Raw genomic sequence first — 17,242 nt, forward strand, 5'->3', positions numbered from 1 at the left:
AAAACTTTTTAATTCTGTATTGCATATTTATGAAAAAATCATGACGATACTATCATTAATTACTTGCAATAGGATTAATCAATAAAATAAATGAATTGTGCATTTCCGTCCTCATTACCATCTTTCTTCAGCATCGACTAATACGAGGTTCGACATGGCAATTATAAATAAATATTTATCTTTTTATTCTGTCTTCAAATGCTGTACAGCTGGTCTGAAAAAAATTGTGATGGATTACCAGAGGAAATAAGATCTGATTTATTAGAATTAAATGTTCTGTATTTAAAAAAAAAAAACGGGTTGGCAATTTACGAAACAACAGTGGGTCGGGTTATTTAGCCGACCAAAATGGCAGTACAGGCTCCGACCGAGGACTGAGGAAGCTTAGGATGACTAATAAGAATGGTTGCGGCGAGTGTTTTGTTGTGGAGGTATTAGAAGAATGTGTAAGAAACATACGGTTAGTCGCCTAAGTTCAAATCTATCAAATTCAAAGTTTTAATTAAAAGATATCTACAATTCTACACTTGGACGATACACTGATACACAGTCATTTAGCTGGTACAATCACTAGTTTTAGCTACGTAGCTTGAATTACCTACATAGCTTTATTTACCTACCTGAAGTAGCTTTATTTAACTACTAAATCAAACATTTCTTTAATTAGCTTTTTTCTCAAGATGTGCACAAAATCGCACTTTCGTGCAGTGATAATTTTCAACTTTTAGCTAATCTGAAAACAATTCATTATGTTCATGAAAAAAATTCTCTTGAAAATGTGTCTTTTTCTGCGCAATTGCACTCAAAGTTATAAAAGTTTTAGGGCTATATACAACGCTCAGTTAATTTGTGACCAAACAGTTACTATTAACAAAGAAGATCAGTTCAGGTAAACTTGATAATTAATTGGTAATTATTCAGCACAATGTGAAGTAATCATACTTATCCATGCCTCACCGCACACAAAGTGGTGTATGGTTACTCAAACAGCAGAAATACTTCTGTATTCCGAATGTCGCAGACCCGCGCTTCACGACTCATGGTATTTTACCTTGCGCAGTTACGTCTGTTCCTCGCATGAAATATCCACACATTTGACAACCAACAAGTCATGAACATGCATGGTACACATGTATGTATAAAATAAACAATTTAATTCATAGTTTAACTTGCTGTAATCCTTGTAACAACAATAAAGCAGTGGAGATACCAAACACCAAAACCAAAAAATATAAAACTCATTTTTTGTTTACACTGCAATAGACTGGAGTCATCTGGAAGAGGAAGTAGTTGTAGATAGAATTTTCTAATCATTAAAATGATTAATGTGCTTCAGACCCGGTTAAAGAGAGGTGTGGTGAGGGCTCGTCTGGAGACGCAGTTAGATTATTTAACTAATTTAAAAGTAGTTCGTGCCCCAAAGCTATTAAAGAGTTTTAAGACCGCGTTACAACATCCTGATGACTAAATGCACCCTCCTCCATCACATTGAAACCCAAGAAGATTATTATAAATTTATACTTGTACATAAACAAATTGATTGAAGAAATGCCCATGTAGAAAACGCATGGTTTTTTCTCGTCAATGTCGTAGCATTATACTGGTGGATGATAGTTGACATATTAGTATTGATAGAATACTTCCAATTACAATTACTTGTTTTTAATTTTAACCTAAAATCATTAAAGTCATGACTGTATTTGTAGACCCCTACAGTTTGGGGTATTTCGAATCCTGTGTGTACATGAGAGCAGATGAATAAAATACACATGCTGCACACTTGTTATATTAATTTTACATGTCAGATGTACACTCAATTTTTAGACAGGACCAAACTTTTACTAGTCAGTGTCGATCAGACATGCCTTATAAATGTTAAACCCTGTGTCCGAATGCATAAATATTTTTTACTTGTCTGATTCTGAACAGATTTAAAGAAATTTGTTGAATTTAATGAAGGCTAAATTAGCTATAAAAATAACTGACTTATTTAGATTTGTGTTATCATGAAGATAGAAATATTAGTTGCGCTCCTCCTCTCATTAGCAATATTTATCGAGGTATAACTGAGCGTTAAAGATGGAAAATTTATGCTATGCTACAAGTACATATTTTAACTTCAGTATCTTGAATCGTAGGATATCACAAAGATTTTTCTAGGACCCATTAGGTTCGATGTTTATATTCTACTCTAAAATGCTTAAAAATGAGTTTTTATACTACTAGTATCATTTACATTTTTGAAAAACATTTTTTAATAATTTTTTTTATCATGTTTTTGTCACAAATATAGTTTCACTATATATACCATGAAGAATTCACATCACATCAGAAACAGTTAATAACAAATGCCAGAAACAAATACAACAAAACAGAAACAGTTGTAACACCCTCTTGATCATCCTCATGTGCTTTTATGCTACATATTATAATAGTTCAGGTTAGAGATTTAATGCTGTTGGTTGCTAAGGCAAATATAAACAAAAAATGGGGCATAGTTCCTGGGATCGACATTGTATGCTCATCCACTTGTCCAGTACAGGTACCAGTAAAATTTTTCATGAAAAATTGATAATTACTGACCACTTGTCCGATTTGACAAGGGATATTTTTCTAGGAAGAATTTTTTTTAGCTGAGCATGAAAACTTAAAGAATTAAAATTTGTTGTCAACTTTTTATCGGAGGTTCAAAATGAAAACATGCCATGCATGCGGTTTGTAAATAGTTAAATGTTGATCCTGCTCGTAATAATGATGGCCCTGGTTGTCAAACTTGATCAGGAACAATGTTACTATGAAACTTGTCTGAAATATCTGATGTTTTTCAGGCATTTGTCACAATTTTAATTTTAATATTTAAAGTACCAGGAAGTTGACTACTTAGAACTACAGTAACTTTGAAACGTGTACTTTTACTGAAGGAAATTCGGGTTTTTATTATCTGGCAGGAGAGCTTTAGCAAAAGACAATTTAGGCTACAAAGGATAAGCAAAAGAAGGCAAAGAAAAATTTGAAGTCATAAAGTCAGCTATTTCTTGTTGTTACTATTTTTCTTTCATACATGTAATTATATAACATGATTTACATCTACTTTAGGATAGGATGATACAGTTTAGTAATTTGCAATAGATGTGTCCACTCAAAATCTCAAAAACAGACTCAATGAATGTATTATAGACTATTGTAATGTACAATATTTTTTCAAATTGTTAAATAGGTCTTTTATGAAATATTTTCATACAAGTAAAAGTTATGTTCAGACAAGTAAATTTCACAATCACTTACTTCGAGGGTAACATGCCAGAATATTTTCCCCAATTGTGTCACCCAATGTCGAATGCATATCTTGTCATTTAATTATTCAGTTTTATTTATTTCAATATATTAATATCCAAAAACATTATTGCTTACATGTATGTAATTGCTAGTCATGAGAACCCCCTGGAGATAAGCCTATTATGGCAATAGATGGGACTGAAAAAAAAAAAAACCTTTGAGAAACAGATAATTGAGGTTTCAAGAATAGCGGGTAAAGATCATAAACTCACTGAACTTGAGCACTTAGACATATCCATGGTATTTGAGAAAGAGTTTTAAAATACATAAGTAAAACTGCCATTAACAATAAATTTTATTTCTCCATTTTTTATTTTAGCGCACCTGAGCCAAAGGCTTAAGAGAGGTTTTCTGATCAAAATTTGTCTGTTGTCTGTCAGTGTTGTTGTTGGAGGCGGCAACATAAACTTTTCACATTTTCATCTTCTTCTCCAGAACCACTTTGCCAATATTAACCAAACTTGCCACAGAGCGTCCTTGGGTAAAGGAAATTCAAGTTTGCTCATATGAAGGGCTACACGCTCTTTCAAGGGGAAATAATTAAGAATTGTTGTAAATTTAATGGCATCTTTAAAAACACTTCTTCTCAAGAATCAGTGGACCAGAAAATGAAATTTCTCTGAAAGCTTCATTACTGTGTGCCAGAAAATGAAAATTCTCTGAAAGCTTCATTACTTAGTGTACATTCAGGTTTGTTTAAATCATGAACCCCCCTCCCCCCCCCCCCCCCCCCAGGGTAGGGTGGGGCCACAATGGACAATCAACTTTTTACATATGAATAAATATACATCATCATGTGTAGTAAAAAAAAAAGTAGAACAGCAAGGCCATAGTGACTCGGGTGAGCATTGTTGCCCATGACCACTTGTTCTTTTTACAGGCATTTTTACTTTGACAAATTGCACTTTAATAATGTAATTATAAGCTTAAATTGGATAATATTTTATTAACCATAACATTGTTATTCAAACTTTTGTGAAACTGTGAAATTAACTTGTCAAATGACTAGAAATTTCTTACTGAATCTAGATATGGATATACTGTTCTACAACATTTAAAATTTTACTGTGGCTCAGCACACATAAAAATTTTTGGAGATCAATAACATTTTGTCGAAATCAAAGACAAAACCAAATGCTTGGGTATTTATTTACAAAGTTTGATTTGTTAATTTCTTACCATATGAATAATTTACCCTTTCTTTCCAGTAGTACCTTGTTATGCCATGCTTAGCTTAGAGCCAGGAATAGCAAATCAAAATGAACTTAGTCAGTTATTGTTCTTTGTAGAAAGAGACAATTTCTTTTCATGTTTGCTTTTTCGGTTTCTCATTTTAGGCCTACAGTATTTATTTTTTACTCAAATATTAGGAATATTATACTTGTGGGCAATCAATGAATTTAAGGAGTACTCTTTTTTTAGGTGCTCATGATGCAACTTCCTGGATGGTGTGTTAACTGTTTATCAGCATGTGAAATCCACATGATTGAAGGTATCTTACCTATCAGTAATATCAATTTTCTCTATTAAAAGCTGCATAAGGAATTATTTTATTTCTGGTCTCAAATTTTTGTCCAAGCATCATTCATTTTTTCTTCATCTTTTATCTAGTGAGGGTCATATTAATTGATTAATTTAATCAAGGCTTTATAGTAAAATATAATGAATTGTTTTCTTGTGTATGACCTTTAAAGGGGCATAGACTCAGATTTGAAGTTAATATTTTCTAAAATTTTTGACTAGATCATGACATATGTGTGGCTATAGTATTTCACAGGGAAATATCATAAAAACTTATTTTACCTGGAAATTATTGAAACTACGAATTTAGGGACGCATTTGATTGACACATCCTTGCACTTTCACAAAGTAAAACTTCATCCTTGATACTTAAAAAAAGTAGAATTTTTGTTGTGTTTTAATGAAATAAATTAAAGATAAAATCCAGAAAATTCACAGTTGAAATGTGAGAAAGCAAAACCAACTCATCAGTATTGTCAGTCCGTGCTCAGTGATGTGTGCAGAGTTTAACAAATTGATCACACCCAATGGAACGTAAACTGTTTTGTGTTCAATTTGTTAAACTCTTCACACGTCACTGAGCACGGACTGGCAATACTGGTTAGTTGGTTTTGCTTTCTCTCATTTCTACTCTTAATTTTCTGGATTATATTTTTTTTTAATATTTTTTCATTAATATGTATCAAAAAACCTATTTTTCTTAAGTATTAAGGATGAAGTTTACTTGTGAAAGTGCAAGGATGTGTCAATCAAACGCATCCCAAAATTCATAGTTTCAATAATTTACAGATAAAATAAGTTTTTTATTATATTTCCATGTGAAATGCTATAGTCACATATATGTCATGATATAATACAGACAATTTGAGAAAATATTTCAAAATGTCGAATCAGTGTCTATGTCCCTTTAAGAGTAACAGGTAACTTCACTTTTGAAAATAATTTTTCTTATTTCAGGAGAAGTCTCCCTTGTTAAAGATCAGCAACGGCAGATAAACAATGCATGATGCAATCTGCTCACTAAAAAGATTACAACAATACACCCCATGCATGTATTTCTACCTATCACCTATGTAACCTTTGTCATGCTCTTCAGAGAGGTAAGAAAACAAAATAATTATGAAAAAAATTTTTGGTAAAAGTGACACTTAGAGATCACATTTCCGCATAGATGCAATGATTTGTCAGGTTCGAATCTATAGAACAGCCCTGTCTCATCAGCATTGAAAACATATGCTTCATATACTTCAATTCAAGAAGTTTATTTTCCATTTACTTAATTACAGTGGATTTATTTACTCCGGCACTTTCACCACTAGGGCTGTGTCAATATATTGATTAATCAATACATATCGATATTCAGGAATTTATCGTATCGACAAACTAACTTCCAATACGTATTGGGAAGACAGTTTTTCTTGTAATTCTGTGAAAAAGTTGGGAATTTCAGTCACCAAAGATAATTTTTAACTGTTTTTAATTAAAACTGGTCAATAATAAAATAAACATTAAGGAGATAGCACATCTTAATTAACTATTGCAAAATTCATATACAACTATATTTTAACATATTAGTTTTTCAGTCATTAAAAGTTTGAATTTGAAGTGTTCTTTGTAAAGACAGTGAGACATATGAACTTCCAATTTGGTATTAAAACACCCAGTTTTTATCAAATTTATGCATTAAATGATTTACAAGACCTTTTTGCTAGACTTATTTAAGAATCCAATATATTGCATATTGCTTTATAAAATATCTTATCGAAATATTTTGGTCAATACACAGCCCTATTCTCCACACACCAATGTACACATGACACCCCTGCGTATTTTATCCATGTCGGTTTTAATGCCGTAGATAGAAAATAAAAATGGGGACTAATATGTTCCGGTGAGAAATGCTCAATTATTATTATTTTATCTATACAACACATATTAATTATATTTGTACAGGTCCACCAACATCAAATCACCTGTGAAAAATTAACACGTGCTAGACTTTATATATAGTCAGTCACCTGAGTCCATGCGTCGCAATCGGCAACTTCAATGTACCCGTTATCAAAACTGGTTCAGCAGACCCCAAAATCACTTCAAATTAACAGAGTTTTTCAAGTTAACCGATTTCAATCTAAACGAGTATTTATTGCAAAAAAACTGTACCAGCATTTTGATTTTATATAATCACTCTGGCGGTTGATTGAATTATTATTATGTTTTTCTTTGTTTTTTGATTTTGAGAGGCAGGATTTTGATAATTAGCATTTATATCACATGTTACTGTATATGAGCTCATGACACTGTACTTTGAAACTGTATGCAATATAACCACACAAACTGAAATTTAAATACAATGAAAAGACATCAGGATGGGTATACCAAAAGTATCGTTATAGAGTGAATAGAGAGTGAAATCTCTTTTGGAAGATATCTGGGATAAAGGTATATTTATTAAAAATAATTATTTTAATTATTATACCCCCATTCCGAAGGAGAGGGGGTATACTGTTTTACCCTTGTGTGTCTGTCTGTCTGTCTGTGTGTCTGTCTGTCTGTCCCTAACAAATATTTCGTCACAGTTTTCTCGGCAACTACTCATCGCAGATGCTTGAAATTTTAGCACACACTTTATTGAGGTATGCCATATGGTGGGATTCATTTTTGTACGAATCCAATGTCAACTTCCTGTTTATCCGTGTGTCTGTCCATACCATACATAACAAATTTTGGTCGCAATTTTCTCAGCAACTACTGATTGCAGATGCTTGAAATTTTAGCACACTCTTTGTTTAGGCATGTCATATGTTGGGATTCATTTTTGTACAAATCCGATGTCAACTTCCTGTTTATCCGTGTGTCTGTCCGTACCATACATAACAAATTTTGGTCGCAATTTTCTCAGCAACTACTGATTGCAGATGCTTGAAATTTTAGTACATTCTTTGTTTAGGCATGTCATATGGTGGGATTCATTTTTGTACGAATCCGATGTCAACTTCTTGTTCATCCTTGTGTCTGTCCATAACTGAACTTGTGTATATTCACATCAGAATGTATATTCACATCAAAGCGGGGGTATTACTAGTGAACATTGGCTCACAGACTTCTTGTTAATTTCAATTTTATAATTCACTTTAGCTTTGAAGGGTGGAGAATCATATATCTATTGTCAGATTTTTTATGATAAATGCTATTCTGTATGGGTCTTACTATTTGTGGATTTTTTTTCTTTGCTATATAAGGGCTATTTTGAAATTATAATGAGACATTTACTTTTACTCCATAAAAGAAAGACATAAATTCATGAAAATTTGTCAACATTTTCACAAGAACAAATAAAACAGCTATGCAAAATTTCTAATTGATAGGATAATTAGACATGTCCCATTGGAATTATAAACTTGCATATGTCTATTGACCTAAAGCATCATTGCTTCTTCATTTTCATCTCATGCCAGCCATAGATCTTTACCATGTTGAGACAGTCTGGAAGCTTTAATGCTTCTTTCTCTGACATCATAGAGACTACTCAACTGATTGAGATGAAACCTTTTTAGGGTTAACAGGCATGTTGTGTAGATGTGCAGAAGGAAGGTCATTTTACCCACACTTACATGCACATGCGTGCGCGTGCAAGGAGTGAAATGACTGAAGCAATTAAAACACCATTAACCTTCCTGTTTTTTTTTATGATATGCTTTGAACTTCATTGTATAAACTTATATTAGTGGTGTAGACAAGAAGAGGTGGTTGAATTAGCAAGAAAGCATGTGCATGCATGTGTGCTTTGCTCTGTTTGACTGACACAAAAAATCTCAATAACCTTTTTTTTTGATGAAATGCTTTGAAATTTAAAACATAGTCATACACAACAAGGCTCTACATTTTGATATAATATATGAGATATTGTGAAAACATGCTCATGCAAGTGTGCTGCAATTTGATTGGCTTAAACTTTAAATGGCTGTTACAGTAGTAACTTTCTTAGTTTTTAACAAAACTGGATGGAATTTACAATATAGATAGGTGTATTGGGTCTACATTGTGCTACTCTGAAAATTGAATGCAAGAACGTGGATTCTGATTTGCTAATACTTATATGGCTGTATCTCTCATTGTTTTCAATGAAAATCTTTAGATTTCTTACATAGCTATTTATTGTGAGTCTCTTCACGAGGAAGGAATATGAAATATTTAGAAAATATGGGCATTTGCATGCGCTAGGGGTGTAACGATACAGCAATACATCGATCGTATTGATCGCAAGGGCTGATGATACGCGTATCGCCATGTATGTATTCTGATACAGTAGAAGATAATTTTCATTGTTTTGTTTGTAACTTCTACATTCATCCTAACAAATTTTAATGTTTTAAAATGGCTGAAAAAAGGTAGCAAAGAAAAAATACAATATCAAGACTATAAATCCACCTTTTGTTAACTTTGATAAGGGTTATCAAGATATTCTTTGTATATTTTCTATAACTTTGGAGTTAGCAAAGAATTATATGTTAAGATAAAGCTTAATTCAATTGGTGACAGCTGTATCGTGGTACATGTTGTATATCACATGACCGTATCATGATATGTGTCATATTGTTAGGTAGTTTGCAATACTCAGGCCTAGCATGTGCTGAAATCCAATTGGCTAATACTCGAAGAACTATACCAGTGTTGTTTTTCGAATAAATACTACTGAAAATAAAGTATAGATTTATTAAACAAAAGAATTGCATAATTAAATGAAGCCTGTAATGAATGGGGCCAATAAGAGAATGGGGAAATGCTGGGGAACATCTGAAACAGTTCTCGTTACAGTTAGCACTAGTTGTTATTGTTTAAGCAGATCTTTTAGTCTGGAAAAGAGTTCTCCACAGAGCTACGTAAAATTCTATAGGTATGCTTGCTGTGTCGCATTGACGTCAAAATCTATTTTATTGATGTAATCAGATATCTATACCAAGCTTAGATTTTTTTATGATCTCCGTATTTCTGATTGAAATTCTAAGAAGCTTGCACAAAGTGAATTGAAATGAAATTGAAAAAATAAATACCGATATATAATTTGAATTATTTTCGCTCTTGCTGTATATTGGTCCACTGGGAGTTTGAACATAGGTATAACATATTTCAATATATGATTTCGTGACGGCACCGGGTACCCCTTCTATTTACCTATTAATATACCATTGAAAAGAAGAAATAAAATATTTGTAAAATATTTGTTGCTTTTATTAATTCTTAGTGTTTTTCAAACATATATGCCATTTTTCACCAAAAGGCATTACTTGGAAAGAAAAATAAACACTATGTACTAATAATCTCTTAACAGCCCTCATAATGCTTGTATCAAATAATATTTGACCATCTTAGATTTTCTTTTAATCTTAAATGATGCTGTTCATCAGGCGACACATGTGTTCCTTGGAACACTCTTTTAATTTTAGCTAGCAAGATTATTTGGACTTAAAAGTCAAGTTAATAATCTTTTAACAAACATTTTCTTCTGTCATGTTTAATTCATAGTCACTAGGCTACACTGAAATTTCCACTCATTGCTTTTCAGTCATCGACGGGAAAAGGAATTACCGGTAAGTTGACAGGACTTTCCACACTGTTCCTGGTAGCAGCTTATGATTGAATTGATGGTAGAAGACATGGCCCACTTAATCAAATGTAAATCTCATGGAATAGTGCTAATAGTACTGATATTTTTTTTTACTCTGTTTTGCATTGAAGCTTTAGGTCAAAGGCAAATTTTCTTTGTGTGGATTCTTTTATTCTTCTCAGAATGTGTGGCTGCTAATTGAGCCATAGCTGTCTGTTTTCTTTGAGAATCAAAGAATTGCAGCAAGTCTTCTAGGTTTTCAATGAAATTTCCTTGTTTTTCAGATAATCTGTATAGAGTGGCACCTTAACCACCACTGGTGAAATAGAAGATGACTAGTGGATGGTCATCACTTTGCAGCTCACTTTCACTTTCTGCAGCCCATCTCTTCTCATTCACAATCATTGTCTTTGGAGGAATGGTGACAGTGCAGTCCTCATGACTGGGCAGGTAACTTCCTTTCCTTTATTTCTCAGCTTTCACCTTTCTTACAAAATTTATTTCCATAGAACACTGCTACAATATTCTTCCTCTAAGAACACAGTATATGTCACTTGGGTAGCAGCTTAGAATTGGGTTTTCCCAATGGCACTGAAGGTGGCATTTTGTATTGAGCATCTCCTTCCACTCTGATACGTGTATCAGGAGTTCCCCATTTTTCATTTAGATCCTGAATGTTCTGTTATATATTCATCATGCTGGTCTTCTACCCCCACAATAAAGGTTGGGGGAATATATAAGAATCACCTTGTCAGTCTATCGGTGCCAACTTGTTGGTCATTGGAAGCTCAAACTTGGTACAAAGAATGTTTATGACCTGTTGGTGTGTCAAGATCTTGACCCAAGGTCATTCCAGCTAGTTCAACAGGGTTTGACACTAAGGCATGTTTGACCCAGTCTAGTAAATGAGTAGTCCAGTCGTGTAAAAGACCAATTGGTCGTATTGATAAAATAACTGTTGAACCCCCATTTCAGTCCTTCAAATAAATTATCTAAAAACTTTTAAAGAAAGGACAAGGTATGGTAATGGCCGAATCTGGCCCCTTATTTGATGTAAAAGTCAGAACACAGTTAACTGTTGCAACATTCTAAAAGACACCCCAAACCAGGGGCCAAAAAGGGATCTTAGCCTATCTTATCCTTTCTTATATGTTAGATTGTAAACAGTCATTGCTCTGTAAAGAAAAAATCCCCACATGTCCCAATCACTATTTTTAGCCACAGCTGTTATTAACAAGTCAAGGGCAAAACTACTTTTGTTCAGTACAATGTTTCAATATGATGTAAATAGTTAAGTTTAGTATAGTTTTAAACTAATTTATTAATATTAACGATAATTATTTTATGAAAGTTTGTTGAATCTTTAAGGCTTATATTGCTCAAATGTCCTGATGAACCCGACGTGATTGGCGGGATCCCATCAAACAGTCTGTCAAAATTCAAGGTCACTGACAGAAATGATATAAATTCTTGTCCAGGATATCAGTTTGCAACAGAGAATCATTGAAGCTCATTCTTGGTACAAAGATTATTGAAGACCTGAGAGTGTGTCATGACCTTGGCCCATGGCAATTCTGGCAAGTTCAAGGTCACTGGCTTAAAAGGTATAAAACACTTGTGTAGGCTGTAACTTTGTAATGGAGAATCATTGGAAGCTCTTACTTGCTACAGAGATTGTTTATGACCTGGACGTTTGTCTTGACCTTGACCAAGGTCATTCTGGCAAGTTCAAGGTCACTGGCAGATAAGAGATAACATTCTTGTCCAGTCAATAACTTTGTAACTGAGCTTTAATTTGCTACAAAATTTTTTTTCTGACCTGAGGGTCATTGTGACAAGTTCAAGTTCAAGGAGAAAAATTGGATGTCCATATTTCACTCTTAGATTAATCATGTCCAAAGATCTGTCTTTTTTTTTTATCAAAGTCATTTTGGTAAGTTCAAGGTCACATTTACACATTCTAAATAAAAGAATTGCAGCAGGGTTATAACCTTATTATTTTGTTAGCTCGCTCAAAGCTCCTTTAGCTGACATAAGTGATGTAATAATTTTTCTCACTTTGTTTCAGGTCTACTGCATGTTGACAGCTGATACTTGTTCTCTATTTACTCCGAGAGGCCTACTACACATTGTACCTCAGTTATGACTGTACTCGTGCTGGCTTCTATGATGTTAATTTCCTTTACCTGCACTGCGTTAAACTTGGTCAATTCTGTTACTGTCGAACACCAACAGATGAAAATAAGATTTAGCTGATCCTGCCAACATTGTGACATAAGCGGTCCAATGTCCAATATCTCACTCTGCAGTCAAACATAATTTTTTTTGTATGAACGCTCAGTAAAACATTGGAAATGTTAGACTTTTTTAGTATTGATTTATATAGTTACATATTTTTAAAATAATAACAATTCTTTTTATTGATGTATGTTTAAGTATGCAAAAATGAACATTGATGATATTAAAGGTGAGGTATTTATTTGTGATTTATCTTCTGAATAAAATTTTATATCAATAATTTATGCTCTTGTTTATACAAACTGCAAATGAGGCTTTCTATTCATTAGGAACTGGACCCATAATTACTTCCTTAAGGAGGAATGCCACACCAAAATTTAATTCGATTGGTCTTAAGACATCCATTTAAGGAAGCTCTAAACGCTTTCTGGGCTTTGAGAAAAATATATCATATAAAGGTGCACATATTCAGTATATCAAGTTCATTTTCAACATAAAGTACCTGCCTTATTTCTGCAGAAAAAATGTTCAAAGACAATGAACTATTTGTGAACAGAAATCAGAAATGTTTTTTACTTTGATCAGGAAAATTAATGGAAATAATGTATTCAATTACTTAATCTTGGTCTAACATAACATTAAGAATACTTTAATTCATAAGAAATTGTGTCATTAACTGTAGATTCCCATTTATGCTATTTTTCTTCTAAGGGCAAATCACCCAATAAAACTACCCTACAAATAGAACTCTTTAGTGTGCAGTGTTTAGAGCTTCCTTAAGTCATGGTTTCAGCATTGAAAGGCCTAGCTCTTAATTATGTTAAGAATATTTATAAGAATTTTCTCCAATTTTTCATAGAAAATGAAAAAAATGTTTTATTTGCAAATAAGATGCTTTATAGTTAAAAATTTGATGTTAATGAATGCATAATATAAATATCTCATAAAATATGTGAAGAAAAGCCAGATAGACATTTTAATTTTTTTACTAAAATTTTTTTTCGGAAAAGTACATTATTTGTGAATATTTTCAAAACATATGGATAATATATTCAAAAAACAAGTCACAGCTACAAAGGATATGTTAGACAATCATATTTGAAAAAGAAATTGAAACGAAATTGCGAAATTTTAGAGAAATTATTTTTTACAAATTTTAGCCGATCCCGATCGAAATTAAACTGATCCCAACCAGAATTTTATAATAATTGATAATAGATAATATTTTCAGAAGAAATACAAGTTTGTTAAGGTGTAATACGCGTTAAAAAGTAATTGAACTTGATAAATAAATGAATTTCTTAGTGAAGGCAATAATTTCATCTTATTTATTTTGTGTTAATTTTGATCGGGATTGGTCTAAATATTGAAAAAAATAGTTTTCCTAAAATTTTGCAATTTTATTTCAATTTCTTTTTAAAATATGTTTGACTAACATGTTCTCCATAGTTCTGACTAGTTTTATGAAGATTTTATCCATAGGCTTAAAAAATATTCACAAATAATGTGTTTTATTTTCATAAATAAATTTTTTACTTAAAAAATTTAAATGTCTATCCAGGTTTTCTTTAGATATTTTATTACACATTCATATTATGTAAAAATTTGTTGTTTATATCAAAAATATTTGTAAGAAAAAGCTTTCCAACAACTACATGTGTAAAAGTTTTTGGTTAGCAAAGATGCATTTCATGCGAGAGGCGCACCAGTCATTGTCGGATTATTTTTTTGTTTAATATTCAATGGTATTAAGCCGATATCTGTACCGGTAGGTACGCATATCCCAAGATGACGTCGAGCTTGACAGGTTCATGAGTTTACACCGTTTGATTTTGTTATTTTTGTCATATTTCCTTAAATGAATCAAAGTGAATTGTAGATATATTGAGTCTTAACAATTAGCTAGCGACAAGCAGAGTTGAATAAAACCGCCAAATAAATTATATATCTCGTATGAAGGTGATAAGCGTACCTTGATGTTTTGGACATAAAAACCATGTGTAAATGATATCGATACCTGCTAGTTTTATTTTTTTCTAATTCTTTGCATTTTAACAATTTGCGCATAAATGTATCTGTCAAATATTTCACAGGAACGTAGCATCGTTTTTGAAAAAAAGGGGGGTTGTGGCAGCAAGAGAAAAAAATTCAACATACTCGAAAATCCTATTTCGTGGGAGGTGTAAGGGGGGAGGGTAGGTGTTCCATCTTTCAGTACCAAATTTTATTAATACATTACCCTGAATTGACTATACTGCAACAAAAAAGGGGGAGCTGCCCTTTCAATGAATGAAATATATGTAGATAACGAACGGTATTCAAGCTCAAATGTCCATTAAACAATACAAATCGGGAGCAGAGCAAACACGGACCTCTAAAATGTCAGAGGTGGGATCAGATGCCATGGAGGAGCGAGCATCCCTTGCCGACCGGTCATACCCGCCGTGTGCTCCTTGTCATGATCGTGAAATACGGAAAAATCCGTCGACAAGGAACCTTTGCAATCGTGAAAAGTAAAGTTTGTAGTTTCAAGTCTGTAACAATGTTTTTTAAGGTGGAGAGGGGTTGAGCCTCAGGAAAACATTCAGGATTTTTTTTAAATGTTAAAAAAGCAAAATGTTTACAAGCAATAAAGGGAAATAGGCTGTTGACTATTTTACAAAACTTAAATTCTTAAAACTGAGAAAGGAGGGGGAGGGTGGTGGTGTAATACTCTCATTTTCTTTTCTGCACGAAATATATTCTGTACAATACGGTGCAAGCGGTTCAACGCTACCACAGAAAAGTGTGGAAAGTGTGTGTTTGGGGGGGGGGGTCTCAGATAAAATAATACCATGCATACAGGTGTATCTGCAAAAGACAGATGAATCCAAATCCAAATCTTATGTAGAGAAAGAATACATATTCTTTTACATGTACCGGTAAATACAATGTATAAAAATGTTTGTTTGTTTGTTTGCTTAGTTGTTTAACGTCCCTTCGAGAATGTTTCAATCATATTGAGACGCCAACACTTGCTGGTGGCGGGCTGCAAATTTAGACCTGTACTCGACACTTGCGGCTTTTGAGCAGAGAGAGATCTTTTTCGTGCCAGCATCTACTGCGATAAGGGACTTCGGTTTATACGGTCTTATCCTAAGGACCGGTCTCCACCTTATACAGTACGGAAATAATCCATACATTGTAAAAACAGTTTAGAAATGAGGCAAAAATGATACTTATATACATTTTTGTATGCTACGAAGAGATGCAAAAACAGATATATTCGAGGTGCCGTAACATATTTGGAGATTCGACCGTACATTATTTCGCCTACCACAATATCGAAGTGTATGCTTAAATCTTTGATAAAGTCCCAATATTTAATTACATTGTGACCCATATTCTTTTTCTTGAAATGTTGGGTTTTCTTTGGTGATTATTCAGATTTTGAGCGCTTGAATCATTTCCTTTGATTTAATGTATTGTATAAAGTTATATGTTGCAAATTTCTCTCTGCTTTATAGGTTTAAAGACTATATGTATATATCTTCAAATCATTTTAATGCACTAGCAGATTGAAGGGATATATAAGTATATCTATAGATGTAAACTCTCGAAGCTGTGGAGCTTTTCGACATCTGAGGATACATGTATGCGTACCTACTGGCACGGATATCGGCTTAATACCACTGATTTCGGTCACTGGAGGAGAGATTTTTTATACATGTATTTTCAAGAACAGATTCTTTATTTCCAAAATCTGCCAGCGCCCCCCTCTTAATTACCCCCCCCCCCCCCCAATAGAATGAAAATTGTCGTGCCCTAAAAGATATTGATGATTTCTTTAAAAGAATAGATTGGATAGAAGTTTCTAATCTGAATTAAATTCAAACTATTCGGAAATTGAAATTATTATTTGTTTTCTGCATCAAGCGTATGAGAAAAGCAAATTTGGATTGAAAATTAACTTCAAGCTAGAATTTCAATCAATTTTTCTCAGACGTCCGACACGAATTCGCTTTCTATCACCAAATCATATGCGGCTTTTCCCCAACCAACTCAGAACCAGCAGCATACTTTGTACATATCTTAGGACTATCTTAAGATACGTCTTTGGATGTAAAACAAAAGCATCTTAGGAATATCTTTAGTTAAGAGGTCGTAATTTGGGAGGGGGGGGGCGTGGTCATGGGATCCGGTCCCCTTGGAATTTTTAGAGTTGTTGAAATGATATTAATAGTAAACCCAATCCCTCTAGAAAACACGGACCCCTGTTACAATGGCATAGAAAGTCACATACATTTATACATCTTCTGTATATCTATAAAGGCAAAGCGATTTAACACCCCCTCCCCCCTCCAAAACGAAATAGCTATATAAGGTATGGATAAGTTTATGGTTTTTTATCCATGCTTGACAATAATGTCTGAGTCTTCTTTTTTTTTTGAGTGCGCGGCTCTGTACCCTCCTCCCCTCTCCGGAAAATGCCTGTATCCGCGCTTGATATGTATTGGTAATAATAAAATGTTTCAGAAATTTTATAAATAATCGCTATTC

General features: G+C 33.1%; 2 long non-coding RNA genes across 2 annotated transcripts; both read left to right on the forward strand.

Moving 5' to 3' along the window:
* Positions 1–353: 353 nt before the first annotated feature.
* LOC133203779 (uncharacterized) lies at positions 354–10,470 on the forward strand. Its single transcript, XR_009723470.1, has 4 exons — positions 354–460; positions 4,759–4,828; positions 5,815–5,957; positions 10,424–10,470. It is a non-coding gene; the product is annotated as an uncharacterized LOC133203779 (long non-coding RNA).
* Positions 10,471–10,674: 204 nt separating this feature from the next.
* Positions 10,675–12,983, forward strand: LOC133203699 (uncharacterized). The gene is made up of 2 exons (XR_009723448.1): positions 10,675–10,915; positions 12,534–12,983. It is a non-coding gene; the product is annotated as an uncharacterized LOC133203699 (long non-coding RNA).
* Positions 12,984–17,242: the final 4,259 nt, after the last annotated feature.

Source organism: Saccostrea echinata, unplaced genomic scaffold (genome assembly GCF_033153115.1).
Source record: "Saccostrea echinata isolate AGI-Se365-2 ecotype Australia unplaced genomic scaffold, CSIRO_AGI_Sech_v1 ptg000051l, whole genome shotgun sequence".
NCBI classification, from domain to species: domain Eukaryota; kingdom Metazoa; phylum Mollusca; class Bivalvia; order Ostreida; family Ostreidae; genus Saccostrea; species Saccostrea echinata.